Source organism: Camelus bactrianus, chromosome 13 (genome assembly GCF_048773025.1).
Source record: "Camelus bactrianus isolate YW-2024 breed Bactrian camel chromosome 13, ASM4877302v1, whole genome shotgun sequence".
NCBI lineage: Eukaryota > Metazoa > Chordata > Mammalia > Artiodactyla > Camelidae > Camelus > Camelus bactrianus.
The window spans coordinates 13,867,778-13,873,777 of record NC_133551.1 but is presented as its reverse complement, the minus strand read 5'-3'; positions in this window follow the sequence as shown (position 1 = coordinate 13,873,777).

The following is a 6,000-nucleotide window of genomic DNA, read 5'->3' as shown; positions in this document are numbered from 1 at the left end:
ATATTTCAGGTGATTTGGGGTGTTCCTGGACACAAGCATCAAGGTAGATTGCTTCATTTAGTCAGGAAATTACTGCCTTTAAAAATCCCTTTCAATCCTTCTAATTAACTCAGCAGACTGTCTCAATTGATGCTGTGTGTCTTTAACACCTTTTAAAATAACTGAGGGTAGGCCTCATCCTCAGAGCCTTCAACTGACCATGGTATAAAGCAGTAACTTAATTACATGCTTTTATTTTTATCTATTAATGAATTCCTTTTACTTAAAGTAAGTGACACAGATTGCCCTCCTGAAAATGTCAGATTACGCAATGTTTACCAGGGGTCAGGAACTGTTTTAAGCGTTTAATCCTCAGATGGATCCTGTGAAATACAGCTATTATCATCCCCATTTTATAAATGCAGAGACTGAGGCAGAGAAAGTATATTGCTTGCCCAAGCTCACCGGGTTAGTGGGTGGTGAAGCCAGGATTTCACTCCAGGCGTTCTCGCGAGAGTATGGCTGTGGGTGGGGGCTAATTACACTACATGCTGTCCTGTCCGCCAATCATCAGCCAAGAGGGAAAGGCTGAACTCTAGGCCCAGAACCAGCTCTAGACGAGGCCAGCTTGGCCGCATTCCAGCTGTCAGACCTCAGTCAAATCCCTCTCTCTCTGAGCTTCTGTTTCTTCATCTTTAACATGGAAGCTAATAAAAATATCTTCCTCGTTGGGCTATTGGAAAGAGGACTGCAACTTTGACAAGTGACAGAATGTCATGTCCACCTTCCTGTGAGTGGAGAAGACATGGTCTCTGCAGACCGAGGACCTAGCTTACGCATGACTCCTTCACTGACTATCGTGAGACAGTGAGGTGGTCCCCACTGGGAGTCTCACCTATCTTACCTGTGAAACAGGAATTAAAACGGTACTGATCTCAAAGAAATTTATTCTATATGCTGTTCAAGAACCTTCAGGATCAGTGAACTGTATCCTTGAGTGAATTACTTTCAGAAGTAGAACTGAACGGTATCATGTCATTGACTTCAGAAATCTCCAAATTGGAAAAGTATTTAAAATATATTTTTCATATTATAAATGTATTATGGAAAAGTACTAACTACAGTTAATGAAAAGAAGGGTCCCTCATTAACACCTTGGTCTATGTGTTTTCTGACAAACATACACACACATAGATGCTAAATTATTAAAAATGAAAATGAGATCATATTAAATATACTGTTTTTTAACTTCCTTTCTCACTTAAGTAGCTTCTGTTTTCTCTTACCTTGGTCCATGTCTTTTTCCGAGAGGCAAACGTACATGTTTCTGACTGGGAAACATTGAAGTTTAAAATGGCAGAGTGTAGCTTCCTTAGTTCTGAAGATTGTAAATGAAGAGTCTTATGATAGCTGTCAAGAGCCATTAGTGTAACAAGATATCACTCCAAAGTCAGGGCAAAAATCCTTTTGTCTATATGGAGTCTTTGTATATTTGGGGCCTCATCAAAGGGGGGGGTTTGAGATAGTCTTGCTTGTTTCCACATAAAACTCAGAAAATTACTTGATTTAAAACACAACTCCTCTCCTGTTTTCCATTTGTCGTTTCTGTGTTTTAGAAAGTGTTAAAACTAATGGAGTAACAAACTGGGATGTGGTAATAACATTTTAGGTGGACCAAAATGCATCCTGGTAGAAAAACAAAGACACAGCTGCAGTCAGTGACAATGGAAAAGAGGATTCGAATTGATTCTGCTTCTGGTCTCAATCAATCCCATCTTATCTAATTTAAAAAGTTAAGCAGTTTTGAATCTTGTAATTGTTCTAAGGGGAATCAGCAGAGACATTATGTTCTAAGCATGTTCTGTTATGACAACAACATGGGCCTTTAAAGATTTTTTTTTTAATGTCTTTTATTTTGAAAGTTTTTCACATATTTGAAGTCCTGCCTAGTGGCCAAACCCTGGTGCTCCGTGGCGCTGGGGAAACACGGGCTCACCTCCTGCTCCTGCTACCCCACTCCCTCTGGCTTTAATTAATACTGTACAATAAAATTCCTGCTCCCCAGCCGAACCACCACGGGCTGTAATCTTGTCAGCTCTCAGAAGCCAAACAGAAACACACACTTTTTCTAGCTGTTGTTCAATCACCTGCATCTTCTATTTAATTTCCAGAGGAGCCTCATCTTGCTGTTCCGCGGGGCCCCTTTCCTCCCTTCTGTTTATTTATTTACTTTTCATATTTTTTTTTCCCAAAGAGAACCACAGGTAACAAACCTTGCGAATCTAAAACTGAAGATCCTAATGGCAGATGCCTCAGCGTATGGCAACCCGAGGACTCTAAATTGTGGTCCATGGGGGATGAAGAATTTAAAAAGCTAGCCTGCTGTAACAGAGGGTCCTTACCTGCAACCAGAGCAACAGTTGAGAACGGGGCACACTATGCTGGCTGCATCGCTTTACAGTGTCAGGGTTGAATTTTAACGCTGTTCTTCCTCTTGAAGTGCGCACAAGACTGTGTTTCATGGATTGCCATGTTTGGCAATCGCCTCTGTTTAAGGACTAAAGCTAGTGTCCTCACGTGTAAGTGCCTCTACCCACGGACCACGTCTGTACCTACCTGCCTTGTCTTCTTAATGGCAGTGGAACATCCATGTACCCACAAGAAGGGAGACTAAAGCATGCATTCAATCATCACCATCGCCGTTGCCCTCACCCAAACCCTCACCCCCAAGTCCCACCGAGAGAGGACCCTAACTTCACTTGTGCAGCCTGAAGCATCCCCCACATACGAAGCAACAAGGCTTCTGTGCTCTTTATGGAACTGATGTCATGACAGCACATTGCTCCTTAGTGCTCGGTGCCATTTTTGCTACTTCAGAGCTAGGGTTTGGTTGGTCTTTCTTTCTTTTACTAAACACAAATTATATGTACTGTGACAAGTAGAAAGAAACGGTGTCCTTCTCTCCAGCTAGTAGAACTAAGATTGCTGTTGAAAACCTTTAACTCCAAATTCTCTGGCTTTCATGTGAATGGAATTTCAACTCTAATGCGGTATTAGTGGGGTTTTGCACTGAAATGCCTTTTGGGGTTTGATTTGCCTTTTAGAGGAGCTGGTGTTTGACTGCATGTTCAAACACGGCATGTATTCTTATGAGCGATGTGAGATTCAAATAAACACAATGAGTGCGTTCATTTTGATGACCTCCCCATCACACATTCAAATAAACACAAATGTTCTCAAATGTATAAAAGCAGCTGTGTTTATGTCAGCGTGCAAAGCACCAGATATATACATTCAGATTCACTCGTCTATCTGGAACCATGTACCTCCGCTCATCGTTAAAAATGTGGTGGAAAATCATGCACGGGGCATGTGTAATGTGCAATTTTCAACCATATACACATCTCTAAACAAATTTTCTTCAAGCATGTTACTGACATTTGTTCTAATTGAGGATGAAGCCTGGAGAAACTTTGAAGTTTCTGAAAACAAAACAAAGCAAAATACAAGTTGCTACCAGAGGGCACTGGCTCATCTGAAGTGTTCTGGCTAAGTCACCTTTCCGGATGTTCAGAACAACCTTCTCCGCCTTCTCTTCCTTTCCTTCTCTCTTTTTTCCTCTTCTCTTTTCTTCCCTTTCTTTCCCTCCCTTTCCCCTACCCCTCCTTCCCTTGACCGACTTGTCCCCCCTCCCCTGTCCCCTCCCCTCTCCCCCACCTCCTCCTCTCTCTTCCTTCTTCCTCCCTTCCTTCCTCCCTCCATTCCTTCCTCCCTCCTTCCCTCCCTCCCTTCCTCCCTCCATTCCTTCCTCCCTCCTTCCCTCCCTCCCTTCCTCCCTTCCTTCCTTCTGTTAAGCAAAACCATGCAAAGTTCTTTCACCACCCCCTCCTCCTTTCTTTCTTTGTTCCTTCCTTCTAGCAAAGCCATGCAAAATGCCAGCTCAAGAGTTAAGTTTTTCCCTTGTTTGCTTTAAATATCATAAATGTGAGACATGACAAATCTTTTCTTCAGAACCTCAGCTGGAACAGCTCAGGCATTAATGCCGGGTTAAGCTGTACTTTCTGCATAAGAACCAACTTTGGCTTTGTCTGTCACACTAAAACAACATTTCCATCTTGTATTTCTTCAAATATGAGAAGGGTTTGCAGGTCTCCAGGAAAATCCCCAGCCTCCATTTGCTGGCAGACAGCAGTAAATAGAATAAAAATCACACCTGAAGTTGACTGAGATCTACCTACATGCCAGGGACTGTTTCAAAGATTTTGAACGTCTCATTTAACCCTCAGCCACCCTCTGAGCTCGGTACTGTCACCATCCTCATTTTATACCTGAGCGAGGACGAAGAAGTCACTTCCTCAAGGTCACAGCATCAGTAGGTGAGGGAGCCACATGGGCATGTAGGTTCCAGGCCTCGTGGTTTTTAAGAGAAGCTGTAAATCCAAATATTTACAAGTAATGACCTGATTTTTAAATATTAGCAAAAAATTCAAATTTTGAAGAAACTTTGTCAGCTAAACAAAACACATCTGGTAGCTGGATTACGTCCCTGGGCTGCGAGTTTGCCTCCTCTGATTTAAGGGAAACTGTCTGTAGCTTTTTAGCATTAGAAAGTCTACTATGAATAGCTAATCAGATGAGCCCAGAGAAAGTAGGGTTTGGAGGCAGAGGACTCACATTCACATCTGAAGTCTATCGATTTCCAGCTAAATGACCTTGAGCAAGTCACTGCTCTTCTCTGAGCTTTAGTTTCCTCACCTGCAAAGTGGAGATGGTTCCTGCCTTAGGAGAGGTTTTATGAGCATCAGGCAAGCCCCGTAGCCTTTCTGTAATATTTATAATAAAGCATTTGCAAACGCTAAACATTGTGTAATTAGAAACTATTGTTGCTGTTTTGTCCTTACATCTGAACAGAAATGGAAGGACAGGCACATTCACTGAAGGTTAGGCGTTGTGCAAACATGCCGACCTGCAGTCTTCGCCCACGACGGCGTGCCCCCACTTCATGGAGGAGGACCCTGAGATGCAGAGGGGTCAAGGGAATTGCCCAAGGGTGCAAAACTAGTAAAAAGTGCACCTGAAGTTCACACAGGTTTGATTGACTCCCAAACCCCTGGTCGCTTTTCTCCCCCTCATGCACACCAAATCACATACTAAGCTTCTATCTGGCATCCCAGTGTCAGTGGGAAGCAGTCTGCGTGACTTGTCAACATCACAGTTAGGATCCTCCTGGGAAAAACCTTCAGGTCAGCAGCTACTGATGAGGAATGAAGACCAGCGTGGTCCAGATCCAGGGAACGCAGGTGAGGACAGAGCTGGATGGAGCCCCGCGGTGGCCACCGCTTGACACTGAGCAAGGGGAGGCTAGATGCCTGGGAGGAGGAAGGGGGGGCTCTGACATGCCTGCCATGTGTTCTTGAGAGCAAGCCCCCCCCCTCCCCCCCCGGGGGCAGGCTCTGCCCTGCTCCCTGCCCTGCGTTCAGCTGGGCTGCAGAAGCCTGGCGCTGCTGGACCACATTGGGAAGTCGGATGAGTCATGCTCAACAGCTTACCTGCCCGCAGACAAAAGCCACATTTGCACACGCCAGCTTCACCCATCTGAACCCCTTCCAGCCTCGTCCCTTTGTGTTCGCTCTCAGCCGGTTCAGGACTCAGGCCAGGAAGAGGGCTGCTATCTCGTGGTGCCCTGAAGCCCCAGCACAAGGTGGTGGGGAAGGAAGAACTAAAGAACTCAGCCCTCTTTGCCTTCGGGTGTCCCCCGGGCAGTCCGCTTTCTTGGCCACCTTTAAATGAGGGCAGTTGCTTCCCTTGACTGGAGAAACTTTAGGACGGAAAAGATCGATTTCTTGAAGACAAGGCAAAGCAGTGCCCTCCACGAGGCCAGCAGTCTGTGGTGACCTGGGGGAAAGGACTGGGCTCTTTGTAAAAGCCGTTTGGCTGGGGAGAGGCTCCTTAGGGTAGGAGCCTTACAATCTGGGGGCTCTTTGGACAGAGTTCAGTGACCTATGGGGGAGGGGCAGGCCC